Source organism: Jaculus jaculus, chromosome 2, assembly GCF_020740685.1.
Source record: "Jaculus jaculus isolate mJacJac1 chromosome 2, mJacJac1.mat.Y.cur, whole genome shotgun sequence".
NCBI lineage: Eukaryota > Metazoa > Chordata > Mammalia > Rodentia > Dipodidae > Jaculus > Jaculus jaculus.
Window position 1 is genome coordinate 81,270,125 of NC_059103.1, and position 19,389 is coordinate 81,289,513.

General features: G+C 40.0%; 1 pseudogene; it reads left to right on the forward strand.

Moving 5' to 3' along the window:
* Positions 1 to 1,166: 1,166 nt before the first annotated feature.
* On the forward strand, positions 1,167 to 18,683 carry LOC101609381 (annotated as a pseudogene).
* Positions 18,684 to 19,389: the final 706 nt, after the last annotated feature.

The window sequence follows — 19,389 nt, forward strand, 5'->3', positions numbered from 1 at the left end:
CCCACTCTCTAGTATCAAGCTACCATCAATCATGGGCTACAAGATGGCCTACACCTATTAAATTCTCTATTAAAAAAAAGTAAGGGTTATCTCATTTGTCCTGATGCTAACCTACTGTCCGTTGGAGAATCTGCTTCTCTTTTTCAGATAGATGTAGATCCTAAGGAGAGAGCCACCCCATCATACCTCAATAGGGCCCCAGCTGAAACTAAGAAAAATTGGCAAAACAAGCAAGAGTGCTGTTTTCCTGATGAACCAGATACCAACACAAGGGGGAAGGAGATCAACACAGAGAAAAATCAAGTCCTACCAAATCAGAGAGCCAGAGCCCCAGAGGTCCCCAACACCTCATCACTGAAGCTGACCAAAAATGAACCCAACATGGCTCAGGGAAATTTTGTGGAAGAGGGGGTGGAAAGAATGTCAGAGCCACATGTTGGGTCATGATATGCAGAGACATTTATCTTACCCATAACTGTGGGCTAACTCCACAATACACGATCCACATACCTCAACAAGGAGGGGCCAAGGGGAGGGGGTAGGTCACAGATGAGCCTATAATGGTACCAAAGTGACTGCATCTACTGAATACAAAACTATTTAATTAAATTAAAAAAAAAAAAAAGATGGTTCTGTAGGAACCACGTCAAAGCAGCCTAGGCTAGGGGGAAAAAAAAAAAAGCAAAATACACTCTTCTACTAAAAAGTGAAAGTGTATAAGAAATTATCAACCTGGGCTGGAGAGATGGCTTAGTGATTATGCGCTTGCCTGTGAAGCCTAAGGACCCCAGTTCGAGGCTCAATTCCCCAGGACCCACATTAGCCAGATGCACAAGGGGTCGCACGTGTCTGGAGTTCGTTTGCAGTGGCTGGAGGCCCTGGCGCGCCCATTCTCTCGCTCTATCTGCCTCTTTCTCTCTCTGTCTGTTGCTCTCAAATAAATAAATAAAAGTAAGCAAAAAAAAAATTTTTTTTTAAAGAAATTATCAACCACAGAAGTAGGAGAGATCCAGAGTGTCTAGAGACCACAGAAACAGGAAGAAGCAGCTCCAGTGGTGATGGCACCAGCTTCACACAGCCACACTCACCAGGCTCTGCCTGAGCTGCAGCAAAAGATAGGTAAGGGGATTTTTCCAGTCACCAGCCTCCATGCAAACTCAAGAAACATGAAGCGTCGAACAGCAGGGACCAGGGGAGCATCTGATAAGGAAGAGGATCTGGGGACCAGTGGAAAAACCTCAGACAACATGCATAGCCTTTCTTCCCCCCCACCTGCCAGCACCAGCAAGCACAAGAGACCTGAGGAAGGGAAATCACCTACACAGTACCCAGAACAGCCTATCAGAGCAATGATCCACTGACCCAGCAAGCCTACCTGAGCCCACAGCACAGCAAAGAAGGACCCAAGTGGGTGTGCAGCATAGCTGAGACAAAAGACATCCCAAAAAGTAATGGGGATTACAACAGTTCAGTGCCCACCAAAACAGCCTGGTGTATAGGCTTGCATTGGAAGTGCTAATTGCAACTTCCATGTCAGGGTAAATTATGTGTTAAATATGATGGATGTTGGATTTGCCATTCTCAAATAAGCTATATTTTGAGGGTTTTTTTGTTTTGTTTTGTTTTTTTTGTTTTTTTTTTTTTTGCTTCCCGATTTATAGTGCCTTTCTCTCATCTTCTGTCATTCATTAGGGCAGGGGCTCACTTTGTCACAAGCTGACTGTGCAACCCTCTACAGACCAGAAATCTCAGCAAGCAAGCTGACAGGATTGAGGCTGTGGGGAAAGACACATCCTTAGGGATTTTACCTTTGTTACAGGATCTCTTTGTATTAATACTTACTCTTGCATAAATACTCTGTGCTGGTTTTTATTGAATGTGTATATGTTTAGTTAAATTTTAGAATTTTCCTATATTTTGTGCTACCTCACCTATTATTAATTAGTTTTGTACTCAGTGAATACAGTCAAATCGGTACCATTTTTTTGTCTCCTCCCTGTCCTCCCCCTCCCCTGGCCCCTTCTTATTGAGGTATATGGGTCATGCATTGTGGAGTTAGCCCTCAGTTATGGGTAGGAGGAAATGTCTCTGTGTATCATGACCCAACATGTGGCTCTGACATTCTTTCCACCCCTCTTCCACAAAATTTCCTTGAGCCATGTTGGGTTCATTTTAGGTCTGTTTCAGTGATGAGCTCTTGGGGCATCTGTGTCTCTGGATATCTTATTTGGGAGGAATTGATTGTTTTCTATGTCAATTTCCTTCACCCTTGTGCTGGTTCCAGGTTCACCAAGAAAACAGCATCCTTGCTTGTTTTGCCAATTATTCTTAGTTTCAGCTGGGGCCCTTTTGAGGTATAATGGGGTGGTTGTCTCTGTAGTATCTGCATCTATCTGAAAAAGAGAAGCAAAATCTCCAACAGAGAGTAAAGTTAGCACCAGATAAATGGGATAACCCCCCCTTTTTTTAAGAGAGAGAGAGAATTTAATAGGTGTAGGCCCTCTTGTAGCCCACGATTGGTGGGAGCTTGATAATGGAGAGTAGGCTCATTTTTGGATATGGTTCTGACTTGTTTCCCAGATCCAGCTATGGGTTCCATTCCACTGAGCAGATCAGTTAGGCAAATTGAGAGCAGTTGGTTTCCCACCATGGCTGTTCACCACTACTGCACTTGTGTGAGCATCACAACAGGTTATTTGTTGTTAAGTAGGTTAGACATGAGTTGCTTAGACAGATATTGGTCAATTTCCCCCAGTTGCCCATGTAGCACCTTCTGGTGCTAGATGTGCTGAATGTCTGGGGACTGACTCTCTTCCAGCTTCCAGCCATGTCACTCCATATTATGTGTCAACCACATATGGTGTCTTCAGCAGTAGGGTCTTATCATTAACCTTGGTGGGTCATCAAGTATTCTGACAAAAATCTGTCATTCTTTTTTGTTCTATCTTTGTCTGGTTTTGGTATCAGGGTGATGCTAGCTTCAGAGAAGGAGTTTGGTAGGATTCCTTCTTTTTCTCTTTTATGGAAAAGTTCAAGAAACATTGATGTTAGATCTTCATGAAGGTATAGTAAAATTCACCAGTGAATCCATCTGGGCCTGGACTTTTTTAGATAGGAGATTTTTTGATAACTGCTTGGATCTCCATACTTGTTATAGGTCTATTTAAGTGGCTTATCTTATCTTAATTTAATTTAGGTAGGTCATATAAATAAAGTAAATCATCCATTTCTTTCAGATTTTCAAAATTAGTGAAGTATATGGTTTTATGGTATATCCTTATGATTTTTTGCATTTCTCTAGTATCTGTTGTGATGGTGCCCTTTTCATCTCTAATTTTATTAATTTGTATCTCTTCTCTTTCTTCTAGTCAGATTTGCTAAGGGTTTACCAGTCTTGTTTATCCTTTCAAAGAATTAACTCTGTTTCATTGATTCTTTGAAATTTTTTGTAAGGGTTTCTATTTCATTAATTTCTGCCCTAATATTTATTATTGGTTTGCCTTGTTCTTTCCCAAGGCCTTAAGGTCAAGCATTAAGTTGTTTACTTGCAACCTTTCTAATTTCTTACTATAGGCACTTAGAGATAAAGTTCCCTCTTAGGAATGCCTTCATTGTGTCCCCAAAGGTATTGGTATGTTGTGTTCTCATTATCATTTGACTCTATGAGTTGTTTTTTTTTCTATGAATTTTTTTATTTCCTTCTTCATTTCTTCATTGACCCATGTTTAATTTAGTGTGGTCCCTGGCCTCCTTGGGGCTGCTGTACTTCTGTCTCTCAGGGGCATCCCAGAAACTGCAGAGCAAGGTCTTGAGTGGTTGTGAGTATGATAGGAAGAAACACCTAGGAGACAGCTTCAGAGAACAGCTCCTTTACTTGTCAGGGTAATGGGGTTATAAGCATTTGTGAAAGAGTGGGTAGAGGTACAGGTCATAAGGGGATTGATTAGTTCAAAGGTCCTGCTGATGATTGATTTGCATGTAGTTATGTCATGGATGAGCAGGGAAGTGACACAGGGTCTAAGTGGTGGGGAAAGGTATGGGGTATGGGTTGCAGAGGGACTGGCTTTGCAAAGGCTGTTGGCTGATACCTCATTAACATATAGGGATGTGCCAGGCAAGTGGCAAGAGGTCACAAGGCTCTGGGGAAAGTGAATTTGGAATGTCCAGGTGCTCTTGGCTCAGGGAGGGAGCAGCCTAACTCTTGCTAGTTTCAGGGACCAAGGTTATTGGGTCAAGGCCTGCTGTGAGCTCCTTTGGCCTGGAATCCTTAGCCAGGCCTGACAGCTCAGACACACTTTAACCTTCAGTGGCCCAGGAACCTTACCTGTGCCCAACAATTTAGTAGTGTATTGTTTAGTTTCCATAATTTTGTGAATGCTCTATAGCTTTTCTTGGTATTGATTTGTAGTTTGATCTCATTGTGATCAGGTAAAGTACAAAGAATTATTTCAATTTTTCTGTTAAGATTTGCTTTGTGTCCTAACATATGGTCTATTTTACAGAATGTTCCATGTGCTGCTGAAAAGAATGTGTATTCTGTAGCATTTGGATGAAATGTCCTGTATATATCTGTTAGGTCCATTTGTTCTATGACTTCATTTAATACAGATGCATCTCTGTTATTTTTTGACAGGAATGGCCTGTCAGTTGATGAGGGTGGGGTGTTAAAGTCACTACAACTGTGTTTTGTCTTATCTGTGACCTCAGTTCTAATAGCATTTATTTGAAGAAGTTTTCTTCTTTAATTTTTTTGAAAATGCCTACTATGCCTTTGGAATTAAATTCTTGTCCTTCTACTATACCCAGAATTCTTATGTTTGATCTTTTCATACTGTCCCGAATATCTTGAAATTCCCATTCATAACTTCATAATTAGTTTGTCTTTTTCTTTGTTGGACTGTATTAGATCTGCCACCTGGCCTAGTTTAGATATTGTTCTCTTCTTCAACCACTCTACTGGTGAGATTTTCTACAGAGTTTTTTATTTTATTGACCGTGTTCTTCATTGCTAATATTTCTGGCTGGCTTTTCTTTATTACTTCTCTTTCCTTATTTACATTTTGTATTGAACCCATTATTTCATTAAATTAGTTTCCTGTGTTTTCTTTGATTCCTTTGATTTTTCTCTTTGATTTCTTTGAACCTGTTTATAATCATTCTTTCACAATATTTCTCAGGCATTTCCTCTAAATCAGTCTCATTGGAGGTCATTTCTGATTCATTAATACTTTTTGGTGGATTCATATTGTCATGATTTTTTGTGTTTCTTCCATTATAGTGTAGAGAATTTTGCATCTTGGGTTAATTTAATGCTTGGATTTTCTAGTTATCTGCAGTATTCTTAGATGCATCAATTAATCTAATGTTATATATCTTCAGGTTAGGAGCTTAACATTCTAGATGTGGGTCTTAAGACTCCCAGAGTAACCACAAAAGTGACCCTAGGTGGTGGGTTTTCCTGCTTATGAGAGTATTCAAGTAGACTGAGTGGACAAAATATAGGCAAATCCTAAAATTTAACTAAACAATGTACACATTCAATGAAAAACAGCAGAGTACTTATGCAAGAGTAGGCATTATGACAACCAGATCCTCTAACAATGTCACAAGTCCGTAAGCATGTTTGTTGTCCCACACCCTTAATCCTGTCAACTTGGAGACTAAGATTTCTGGTCTATAGAGGGTTCCAAGTGAGTTTTTGACTGAGTGAAACCTTTCCCCAAAGAACAATAAAAGAGGAAACAAAGTGACTATAAATCAGGAAGCAACAAATTACAAGCACAAAATATGGCTTATTTAAGAACAATGAATAAGCCGGGCATGGTGGCACACACCTTTAATCCCAGCACTTGGGAGGCAGAGGTTGGAGGATCGCCATGAGTTCAAGGCCACCCTGAGACTACAGAGTTAATTCCAGGTCAGCCTGGACCAGAGTGAGACCCTACTCAAAAAACCAAAAAAAAAAAAATGATGAATAAGACCATTCTTAAGATTTAACATATAACTTACTCTAAGATGGAAGGTACAGTTAGTATTTCTGATTCAAGCCTACATACCAGGCTTATTTGGCAGGTACTAACCTGATGTAATCTCAGTTACCTTTGGAGATGTCTTTGGTTTCAATTATGTTGCACACCCACTTGTGTACCTCTTTGCTGCTGTGTAGGCTCAGGTAGACTGGCTGGGTTGGTAGGTTGCTGCTCTGATCACCTGTGTCAGGTGCTGTGTAGGTGAGCTCCCTTTTCCAGGTTTCTGGTGCTTGCTGGTGCTTGTGCTGGTGTTGGGGGAACAAGGCTATGGATGGTGGCTGAAGTTCTCCTGCTGGTCCTTGCAATCTTCTTCCTCACGAGCCACTCCATTGGTCCCTGCTGTCCTCCCTTCATATTTGAGTTTGTGAGGAGACTGATGTGAGTGGAAAATCCTTTCACCTGGCTTTCCCTGTAGCTCAGGTTGAGTCTGGCAGCTGTGGCCAAGAGGCTCTGCTGCCTCCACTGTTGGAATCTCTTCTGCTTGTTTCTGTGGTCTCTACGATCCAGGTCTGTCCTACTTCTCTGCTGTGGTTTATAATTTACTATACACTTTCCCTTTTTAGTGTATTTTTCTGTTTTGGGCTTTTTTTTTTTTTTCTTTTTCTTCCCTAGGCTACTTTAGTGTGATTCCTATGACACCATCTTAACTGGAAGTCTCTGCGAGCCTTTTAAGAACCACACCTACCACCTTAAGCTCCTACCCTGAAGATATATAATATCAGATTGGATGATACATGTAATAATACTAGAGATAATTAGAAAACCCAAGCATCAAATTAATCCAAAATGAAAAATCTCTACATTATAATACAAAAAACACAAACAAATCAAGACACTTAATTCCACCCAAAACTATAAATCCATCAGGAATGACCTCCAGTGAGACTGATTTGGAGAAATGGCTGAGAAAGATTCCAAAAGAATTATTATAACTACACTAAATGAAATTAAAGGGGAAATAAAGGAATTGAAAATGACACAAGAAACCAATTTAATGAAATAAGGAGGTCAATACAAGACATGAATAAGGAATTAGAAATAATAAAGAAAAAAAACAATAAAAAAAAAGAAAGTCCACTCAGAAATACTACCAATGGCCTGGGCATGGTGGCACATGCCTTTAATCCCAGTAATTGGGAAGCAGATGTAGGAGAATCATCAGAATTTCAAGTCCACCCTGAGAGACTTCCAGTTAAGATGGCAGCATAGGTACCACGCCAAAGCAGCCTAGGGGGGAAAAAGGCCAAAAAAAAACTCAGCAAAATACGAACTTTTACTAAAAAGTGAGGTGTATAGGAAATTGAAGCAGCAGCGGAGAAGTAGAAGGGATCCAGAGCATCCAGAGCCAGCACAGGCCGGCAAAAGCGGCTCCGGCAGCTCGGCCAACCGCCGCGGCGGCGGCACACCAGAAAGCTGCCAGACTTGGCTCCAGCCACAGGAAAAGCCAGGTGTGGGAGCTTCCACTCACACTGGAGCTCTCCACAACTCAGGAAACATGAAGGGAGAGTGGCAGTGAGCAGCAGAGGAGCAGACCACAAGGTAGAAGAACATGTGGAGCAGCGAGAGAACCAGAGCAGCTGCAGCTCCCTCCCCTTCCCCACTGCCTGAGCCCAGCTCCAGTGAACAGAGCAGCGGTCCTGGGACCCAGCAATGCCAATTTGAGCCGACAGCAGGACCCAAGCAGGAGTAGAGTTCAGCAGCAACATCAGTGGCTCCAGCACCGGTAACAGCGGCCCCAGCAGTAGCAGCTCCAGTCGTGGCAGCAGCGGCAGACCCAGCAGCAGCAGACCCAGGAGCGGCAGTAGCAGCAGACCCAGCAGCAGCAGCTTCAGTGGGAGCAGTGGCAGTGGACACAGCAGCAGCAGCTACAGCAGCAGTGGCGGCTCCAGCAGTGGCAGCTACAGCAGCAGCAGAGGCAGCAGCAGCGGTGGATCCAGCAGCAGCACCTTCAGCAGCAGCGGCTACAGACCCAGCAGGGGCAGCTTGAGCAGCAGCAGTTCCAGCAGCAGGGGTGCTGATCTGCAGGGCCACACTTGCCAGGCTCGGTTTGCCCCGCAGGAAAAGCCAGTGCCCAGCTCCAGAAATCAGAACAGCAGCCCGACGACCCAGGCAGCAACTTGACTGAGACCAAAATCATCCAAGGTAACTGGGATTGCACCAGGGAAGGGTCTCACTTGGTCACAAGCTGACTTGGATACCTCAACAGACCAGAAATCTTAACCTCTTTGTTGATAGAGGATCTGGTCATCATAATAAGTACTCTTGCATACATACTTGGGGCTGTTTTTGATTGAATGTGTACAGTGTTTAGTTAAATTTTAGAATCTACCTGTATTTTATTCCACTCAGCCTGCTTAAATACTCCTATAGCAGGGAAACTCAACCCCTAAGAACATCTTTGTAGATACTCTGAGAGTCTTAAGAGCCACACCTAACACCTTAAGCTCCTACCCTGAAAATATATTACATCAAATCAATTGATACAGCTAAGAATACACAGCTAGCTAGAAAATCCAAGCATTAACTTAATCCAAGATGCAAAAATATATACATTATAACACAAGAAACACTAAAAAGCAAGACGATATAAATCCACCTAAAAGTATTAATGCATCAGAAATGTCCTCCAGTGAGAACGAGTTAGAGGAAATGCCTGAGAAAGAGTTCAAAAGAATGATTATAAATATGTTCAAAGAGGTCAAAGAACAAATCAAAAGAATCAAAGAAGAAATCAAAGAGGAAATCAAAGGAATCAAAGAAGAGGCAGGACACCAATTTAATGAAATAAAGAAGGCAATACAAGACATAAATAAGGAAATAGAAATAATAAAGAAAAAGCAGTCAGAATTACTAGCAATGAAGAACACAGTTAATGAAATAAAAAAAACTCTGTAGAAAACCTCACCAGTAGGATGGATGAGGGAGAGGACAGAATATCTAAGCTAGAAGACCAAGTGGCAGATCTAATACAGTCCAACAAAGAGAAAGACAAACTTATAGAAAAGTATGAGTGGGAATTCCAAGTCCACCCTGAGACTACATAGTGAAGTCCAGGTCAGCCTGGGCTACAGTGAGACCCTACCTCAAATAACTAAAACAAAAATTATAATAAAAATAAAAAATAAATACTACCAATGAAATACACAGTAAGAAAAAAAAAAAAAAACTCTGTAGAAAGTCTGACCAGTAGAATGGATGGATGAAGGAGAGAACAGACTATCTAAACTAGACCAAGTGGCAGATCTAATACAGTCCAACAAGAAAAAGACAAACTAATAGGAAGGTATGAATAGGAATTTCAAGATATTTGGGATACTATGAAAAGATCAAACATCAGAATTCAGGGTATAGTAGAAGGATAAGAATTTTATTCCAAAGTCATAGTAAGCATTTACAACAAAATAATAGACAAAAACTTCCCCCAAATGGGGAAAGATATGCCAATGTAGATATAGGAAGCCTTTAGAACACCAATCAGGAAAAAAAAAAAAAAAAAAACCCTGGAAAGAACCTCTCTGCTTCATATTATAAGTAAACTACCAAACACAAAAAACAAAGAAAATATATTGAAAGCAGTTAGAAAGAAAACACAATTCACCTATAAAGACAAGCCCATTAGAATAACAGCAGATTACTCAACACAAACTTTTAAAGCCAGAAGGGCTGGGAATTATGTATTCCATGTTCTGAAAGACAACTGTCAACCAAGAATACTTTGTGCAGCAACGCTATCCATCCAAAATGATGGAAAAATAAGGCTATCCCACAACAAAAACAGGCTAAAGGAATGAATCATAATTAATCTAACTCTACAGAAAATGCTTGAAGGGATGCTCCATGCTGAAGAGAAAGAAAAGCTCATATATGAATAGGGAAAAATAAACCGTACTCAAAAAACACTTAATACAAAGGAGTCAAGTAAGCACTACAAAACAAGAAGAATGGTGAATGGGATATTGTTTACAATTATGGAAGTTGTCAATAAAAAATTTAAGAAAAGAATGGCAAGTACAAATACATAACTTTCAACATTAACTATTAATATCAATGGTCTCAATGCCCCAACCAAAAGACACAGGCTTGCAGATGAGATTAACAAGGAAGAGCCTTCTAGTTATTGCCTCTAAGAAACTCATCTCTCCATAAAAGACAGACACTATCTCAGAGTGTAAGGATGGAAAACAGTATTTGAAGCAAATGGTCCTAGGAAACAAGCAGGTGTTGCTATCTTAATATCTAACAGGATAGACTTCAAACCAACATTAGAGAGGAAAGATAAAAGATATTTTATTACAGAGGAGTGCTCAGTCCTGAAATACTTCTATCACATCCTCAAGGCTCAGAGTCCATTATGGAAGAGGTGGCAGAAAGAATGTAAGAGCCAATGGAAGGGATGGACTCCTTACAATGTGCTCCCCAGACACAAAATGGCCTGATACACAGTGCCTGATACTACCTACACAAGGCCATCATAATAGGAGGAAGAGATAATAAAAACAAAATAAAAGAGAGACTGATTAAGAGGGAGAGGGGATATGATGGACAGTAGAGTTTCAAAGGGGAAAGTGGGGGGAGGGAGGGAATTACCAAAGGATATTGTTTACAATCATGGAAGTTGTTAGTTACAAAAAAAAGTTAAAAATAAATAAATAATAAAAAATAAAGAAATTAGGTGTGGTGGCACACACCTTTAATCCCAGCACTCGGGAGGCAAAGGTAGGAGGATTGCCATGAGTTCAAGGCCATCCTGAGAGTCCATAGTGAATTCCAGGTCAGCCTGGGATAGAGTGTGACCCTACCTCGAAAAACCAAACCAAACCAAACCAAACACAAACCCTAAAGAAATTGGCCTTGATATCCATGACCTTGCAGTGCCTAGCAATACCTTCATAAGACCATAATAGGAGAAAAAGATGATGACATCAAAATAAAAGAGACACTAAGGGAGAGAGGGAGGGTATATGATGGAGGGTGGAGTTGTGAAGGGGAAAGCGGGGGAGGAGAGGGAATTATCATGGTTTATTATCTGTAAGTATAGAAGGTGTCAATAAAAAAATTATACATTAAAAATGTAAAAAAAGGGCTGGAGAGATGGCTTAGCGGTTAAGCGCTTGCCTGTGAAGCTTAAGGACCCCGGTTCGAGGCTCCGTTCCCCAGGTCCCACGTTAGCCAGATGCACAAGGGGGCGCACGCGTCTGGAGTTCATTTGCAGAGGCTGGAAGCCCTGACGCGCCCATTCTCTCTCTCTCCCTCTATCTGTCTTTCTTTCTGTTTCTATCGCTCTCAAATAAATAAATAAATAATGACTCCATACACAGCTGACATGTAAAATGGAATGACATGGCTGGAAGCCAGGAGAGAGTCAGTCCCCAGACAGTCAGCGTGTCTAGTGCCAGAAGGCGCTACATAGGCGACTGGGGGAAGTGACCAAGATCTGTCCAAGCAACGCATTGTTTAACCTAAGTAGCAACAATTAACCGGATGTGATACCCACACAAGTGCAATAGTGGTACACAGCCATGGTGAGGAATCAATTGCTCTTGATTTGGCTAACTGATCCACTCAGTGGTACTAGACCCTTAGCTGGAGCTGGGAAACAAGTCAGAACCATACCCAAACACAAGCCCACTCTACAATATCAAGCTACCATCAATCACGGGGTATAAGAGGGCCTACACCTATCAAACTGTCTATCAAAAAAGTAAGTGTTATCTCAATTTTCTGGGTGCTAACTTACTCTCCGTTGGAGAATCTGCTTCTCTTTTCCAGATAGATGCAGATCCTAAGAAGAGAGCTGCCCCAACATACCTCAGAAGGGGCCCAACTGAAACTAAGGACAACTGGCGAAATGAGCAAGGGTGATGTTTTCCTGTGAACTGGATACCAGCACAAAGGGGAAGGAGATCATCGCAGAGAAAAATCAACTTCTACCAAATCAGAGAGCCAGAGCCTCAGAGGCCCCCAACACCTCAGCACTGAAGCAGACCAAAAATGAACCCAACATGGCTCAGGGAAATCTTGCGGAAGAGGGGGCAGAAAGAATGTCAGAGTTACATGTTGGGTCATGATTTTCAGAGACATTTATCATACTAATAACTGGGGGCTAACTCCACAATGCACGACCCATTTTCAATAACAAGGAGGGTCTAATGGGAGGGGGTAGATCACAGATGAGCCTAAATAATGGTACCAAACTGCCTATATTTACTGAAAAGAAAACTAATAAATTAAATTAAAAAAAAAAAGTAAAAAAAATGTGACATAAGAAATGTATTTGTAAATTTTCTTTTTTTTCTAAGACAGTCTCATTCATAAGGCCAAGCTGGGATCAAACTTACTAGACACTCAAAGAGGACCTTGAACTATAATCTGCCCCTGCTTCCATCTCCCAAGTACTGAGAGTACAGGTATGAGACACCACACCAGATGTACAAAGTGGCGCATGTATCTACAGTTTGTTTGCAGTGGGTACAGGTTTGGGTGTGCCCATGTTCTCTATGTCCCCCCCTCTTCTGTCTGCAAATAAAATTAAAATTAAAAGCTATCTTAGTCAATGTTTTGCAGTGATTTATAACCCATGCAATAGTATTTCTTAAAAAAAAAAAAAAAAAGCCAGGCATGGTAATGCATGCCTTTAATCCCAGCACTAGTGATGCAGAGGTAGGAGACCCATGAGTTCAAGTTGAAGGCCAGCTTGAGACCACATAGTGAATTCTGGGTCAGCCTTGGCTACAGCAAACCCTATTTCAAAAAAAAAAAAAAAACCCTCTTCTCATATAATGATGTATTAGGCCTTAGCATATAATCTTCCTTCTATCTATTTGTAGAATAATTAGAGTAAATGAAAGAATGAGCATACAGAATACAAAGAATTAATGGATTTTTAATGCAATACTTGAGTTTAATACAATTTTCTGGGTTTGCATTGTTGGTTTTTGTTATAATTACATTCATGGTCTGGAACAAAAAATTCTGACCAAAAATAGCTGATGGGAGGAAAGTTTTTATTTAGACTTACATTCTTGAAGAGAAGCTTTGGAATGGCAGGGTCAAGCAGGACATGAGCAGAACCTAGACACCACTGTCTTCCACAGCAGGTGGAAAACAACAGCAGGAAAATGAGCCAAACTCTGGCAAGGGAGAGCTGGCTATGATGACCCTAAATCCTCTCTCAACAACATACCTCCTACATTGCAAGGCTACCCCTCCTAAATTTCCACCAGCTGGGGACCAAGCATTGAGAATACTTGAGTTTATGTGGGACATATGATTCAAACCACTATATAACCTCTAGTTCATCACTTGAAAATTGCCTTCAAGTTGAAATTATTATCCAATAGTTCTTTCTCTGCCACCTAGTATCAGTTTCTTTCTTCCTCAGGCAGCACTGAGTTGCCTGAATTGCTTATAGTGCACCAAGATGACAGGAATAAGCCATTACTCCAAGCAGAAGACACAATTAAAAAAATAATTAATATTTTATTTTTATTTATTTATTTGAGAGAGGGAAAGAGGCAGTGTGTGTGTGTGTGTGTGTGTGTGTGTGAGAGAGAGAGAGAGAGAGAGAGAGAGAGAGAGAGAGAGAGAGAAAGAGAGAGAGAGAGAAAGAGAGAGAGAGAATCAGCATGCCAGGGCTTCTAGCCACTGCAAACGAACTCGATACATGGGCCACCTTGTACATCTGGCTTATGTGGGTCTCAGGGAATTGAACCGAGGTCCTATAGCTTTGCAGGCAAGTGCCTCAACCACTAAGCCATCTCTCCAGCCCAGGAACACAATATTAAGCAACATTTAACATATCTAAACCAGCTCATTTAATCCTCACAGCATATGTACATGGTGGACTTCATTTTATCTTTATTTTGTATGTGAGGTAAGTGAGATAGCAGAGGTTTACTGCCGGAACCATGCAGTTAGGAAATGGTAGAGTAAGGCTGTAGCCAATAATGCTAACTCCAAAGTCTGTGCAATGCTAATAGGAGTATTAGTCATAATCCAGTAAGCACATACATTAACATTCAATAGAAATAAATTATCATGACCTCAACTTTGGGTAACTTTTATCTCTAATATTACTAGCATTGGCCTTAGGGTATAGAGCACTTGCCTAGTATGTGTGAAGTCTTAAGTTTAATCTTCAGTGCCATGAAATATAATAATATTACAGGGGTGGAGTAATGACTTAGTGGTTAAGGCACTTGCCTGTGACGCCTAAGGACCCAGGTTCAAATCTCCAGTACCCATATAAGCCAGATGCGCAAGGTGTCACATGCATCTGGACTTCATGGGCAGTGGCTAGAGGTTCTGGTATGCCTATTTTCTATTTCTATCTCTCTAATAAATAAATAAAATATTTTTTAATTGAAAACATTGCTATCATATGCCATAGATACAGATATTATTTTAAATTCATATTTGCCTGAAAAAATAAGCATCAAAAATGTCATTTGCAGAATCTATATTAATATTTAAAATGAAGAAAAATGACAAGACTCTGTACCAACTTGCAGCAAGAAAATAATGTATCTAATTTGGGATCTTCATTTATTTTCCATTTAATTTTTTTTTCTGTCTTAAAGTTGTGAACTTCTTATAACCTTTCAAAGACAAAGAATTAAAGGGGGATTTAATTTTTCTCTAAAAACAGCTGGTATATTTAAAAGTTTGGAAGTTCTTCAGTTCCAAGTAATAAAAAGTTGAGGTTTATACAAATTGTATTCTTCAGGGAAACTTGAAGGTAGATTAGCTATACCATATGTTAAATGACATGAATTTCAAGATATTTATTGAAATTATGAAAAAAGGAAAAATATCAATTCTATCAAATTAACACCTTTGTTATGCTTATTACCAACCTTTTAATTTTTCCTTCAATAAAATGCTTTCTGACTTTATTACTAATACAGTTCTACCTTTTATAGTAAACTTAACTTCAGTGATATGATTTGACATTCAGAATTATAAGAGCAATAGAGATATAGATGAGTGGTAGAGCACCTGTCTAAGATGGCAAGGCCCTGCATGCAATTCTCAGCATAATGAAATAAAAGATGCATTACAAGGATATGGTTGTAGCTCAATGCCAGAGTCTGAGCAGTATTTTCAAGGTCACTGTTGCACCAGTTGGCACATTTGGTCTGGCTGGCTAAGCCATAATGCTTTTAGGGTCCACTGCAGGTTAAGACCTTGATGACTTCTTCCTCCCCCCACCCCCATACACACCAGCAGGCTACATAGCAATCTGCAGTATTATAACAGCCAGTCAACAGGGAAGAAGCTTCCAGCCCAGCTGAATCTCTTGGTGTCCTGCAGGCCAAGCATGTGGACTCTTCAGCAATAGGATCTTACCTCCTAGTTTTGGTGGGCAACCAAGAGCCTTGGCAATAATCTGTAGCTTTCTTCTTTTTATATAGCCCAGGAACCCAGCCCATGGAATGGTACTGCCCACAGTTAAGGTGGGTCCTTCCACTTCAAGTAACCTAAACTAGAATATCCCTCACAGATGACCAATGATTTGTTACAATGGTGATTCTAAATCCTTTCAAGTTGACAATCAGAGATTAACCATCACAAGCAATCGTAAGTAAAATGAACTCTGCTGGAGGCATAAAAATACCTGCCTTCAAATCACACTGAAGAAACAAAGTGAAAAAAACAGACATACAGACCAGTGAAACAGAATAGAGGACTCAAAAATAAACCCATATAGACATAGCCACCTAATTTTTGACAAAGTTATCGAAACATATACACATAATTTTGTTTGGTTTTTCAAGGTATAGTCTTTCTTTATCTTTAGCCCAGCTGACCTGGAATTCACTATGTAGTCTCAGGGTGGCCTCAAATGCATGGAAGTGCTTCTACCTCTGCCTCCTAAATACTGGGATTAAAAACATGTGCCACCATGCTTGGTTATACATGTAATTTTTGACAAAGTTATCAAAACACATGCTAGAAAACAGCTAGCCTGTTTAATAAATTGTTTTGGCAAAACTGTAGGTTCACCTGCAGGAGAATGAAATTAGATCGTATCTCTTACTGCACAAAAATAAATCAGAAAATGGAACAAAAACATTAGTAGTAGTAGTAGTAGTAGTAGTAGTAGTAGTAGTAGTAGTTTTTGATGTAGGGTCTCACTCTAGCCCAGACTGACCTGGAATTCACTGTGTAGTCTCGGGGTGGCCTTGAACTCACACTGATCCTCCTACCTCTGCCTCCTAAGCACTGGGATTAAAGGTGTATGCCACCATGCCTGGCCAAAGACCTTATTTTAAATTGTACAATACTGAAACTACTACAGAAAAATTAACAAAAAAAAAAAAAAAAACAATTCAAGGTATAGCCATAGGCAATGACTTTCTGATTGGGACTCAGATATCCCAGAAACAACCCCAATAATTAACAAGTGCAATTATATGAAATTAATAATCTTATAGACAACAAAGGAAACTATCAGTAGCATAAAAAACAGACTACACAATAGAAGATAATCTTTGCCAGCTATACTTCAGATATGGTGGGCTAGATGAGATGGCTTAGTGGTTGAGGCACTTGCCTGTGAAGCCTAAGGACCCAGGTTCAACTCCCCAGAGCTCTCATAAGCCAGATGCACAGGTGGTGCATGCACCTGGAGTTTGTTTGCAGTGTCTAGAGGCCCTGACATGCCCATTTACTTTCTCTCTTTCATAAATAAATAAATTAAAACATACTTTAGATATGGTGTTAACATCCAGAATATATGAAGAGCTACATAATTTGAACACCAAAACCCCCCACAAACTGCCAATAAATAAATGAGATAATCAATTGAACAGATAATTCACACACAAAAAATCACAATATTCAATATCTTTAGCATTAGATAAATACAAATTAAATCTTTGTGATTCCTTCTTACCTGAGTCAAAATGACTATTTTCAAGAAAACAAATGACAACAAATTCTATAGAAGATGTAAGGAAAGAAGTTCCATTAGTTACTGCTGGTAGAGGTGTAACCTGGTTTCAGACATTATGAAAATCAAGATGAATATTTTTCAAAACATAAAAATAAGGCTAGAAATGGTACAGTGCCTCCCAAGATAGACAAGTCTCTGGTTTTCATCCCAGCACTACAGAAAACTGAGTGTGAGGCTCAGAAGATGGATCCATGGTTAAAGGTACTTGCTTACAAAGCCTGCCTACCCAGTTTCAAACCCCAAGTACCCACATAAAGCTGAATGCAAAGTGATATATGAATCTGTGACCCCTGTACACTACAATAGTGGAGATGGAACCAGAGAATCTGGAGCTCACTGGCCAGGTCGTCTGATGTTCCCTAAGTCTGGCAGTTCAATTGAAGCAGCATGGGCCCTGTCTCAAAGAAGGTGGAACCTCCTTCTCAGTGGTCTGGCTATTTCTATTCTACCTAAATTACGTAATGGAATGAATTGCAAACAGATAAAGCAATTATTCCCTTAGTTGATGAATGTGTTGATGTTGACATATGGAATAAATACTTCGAATATCAACTACGTCTTTAAATGAGTGATGGGAAAACATGCTGGCTCTACTGCCCGTGAGTTGTTGTGAAATGCTACATGTACCACAGAATTCATGAAGCTATTATCCAGAGGTGCTGAAGAAAATTCCAAAAGAGGAGATCCAAATGTGCATTGAGCAGTGACAGCATCTTTGGAGTAATACTGTGGCTTCCAACAGCCCTAACTGATCACAAGAACTAGCCTTTATTTGTATGTGTAAATACTGTCCATCAATCCATGACTTTTTTTTTTTTTTCGAGGTAGGATTTAACTCTAGTCCAGGCTGACCTGGAACTCACTCTGTAGTCCCAGGATTGCCTCAAATTCACAGAGATCCTACCTCTTGAATACTAGGATTAAAGGCATGTGTCACCACTCCCCATAATCCATCACTTTGATGTATTAATAACACAAGGGGAAAGGGAGCAACACATGACATGATCATACAGCAAAGTTCATAATTAATAAAAAAAAAAAAGAACTCAAAAGACAAAACTTTGAGTAATAGGAATCTGTCATTGTTTTATGTATGTACTTGCAGGAGTTGCCAAGACCAATAGAAGAACTAAACGGAAATTCGTTGAAAAAGGAGTTCTTAAACTTATGTAGATTTTACTCTGGAGGAATAAGTGTGATTTGTTTCTATGGGGTGAGAGAGTAGCTCCCAGAATATCAATGTCATTAGCAATTTGAAAGACCTAAAGTCATTTATTTTATTCAATGATATGGAATATCTTTGGTAATTGCTTAGACAACGCAAGAGAACAAGAGAAAAGGCATCCATAGTTTGAGTGGATATTGTTCTGGATAATTCTGGCTTTGAACTTGTTACAGGTTTCATATTAGCTGAATTCTCATTGTCTTCTAAATTAGCCACTGAAATTCATTTTTTGTTTGTTTTGGATACTCCTATACTTGACTTTAACTAGATAACCGAACAAATAAAACACAGTAATCCTAAATTTATGTATAAGTAAACTACATTAAAAATAGGTAGATGAATTTGCCAAGATCATATATTTTGGACTTTCCCTCACCCAGTCTGTGCAATGCCCCAGGTTACTCCTGTCTTGTATGCTGAATTACAAGAGGCATGCTTAATTTTATTCAAAGGTGATTTAACTTACAGGTGACAAAAAAAATGGGAGTCTATGACTCTGTTTCAGCAGGCTGGGTTTCTGTGCAACATCCAAACAACTAAAGGTGGAGCTGTAAGTAGGCCTATAGTCCAGACCAGCTGAGGAGCTCACAGCTGCTGAGCCCACTGGGCCACTGGGAAGTTTGGCATCTTTTAGTTGATGGTCCTATCTATCTTAGCTGAGGAGCTTGTCTTGTCTAGAAAGATGTGAATATCCCTTCCATTCCCATACTAGAGGTGCATGAATCTAGTGATCTGGCTGCTCCCTCCACTGTGAGAAGCCCAGTTTCTCAGCATTCACTTACTTGCCTATATGCTGGGTGAAGTTTCCTTGGACAGATTGCTCCACTAGAATGTTTTGAGAATAGGAGTTTTTAAGCTAGTTACTTATATTTCCGTTAGAATTTAGTCACTATTTTCAAGTTAAGTGCGTAATTTTAGGCTAATTAAATGAACTTATTTTTAATTGGGTAGAATATAAACTATAAATGAGTTCTCTTTTTTTCTATTTGAAATGTTTTTATTTATTGGAGAGAAAGAGAGAAGGGGGTCTGATAGAATGGGCACGGCAGGACCTCCAGCCACTGCAAACAAATTCTAGATGCATGCACCACTTTGTGCATCTGGCTTACTGGGGGACGGACTCTGGGTCCTTAGCCTTTGCAAGCAAGCACCTTAATGGCTAAGCCATCTCTCCAGCC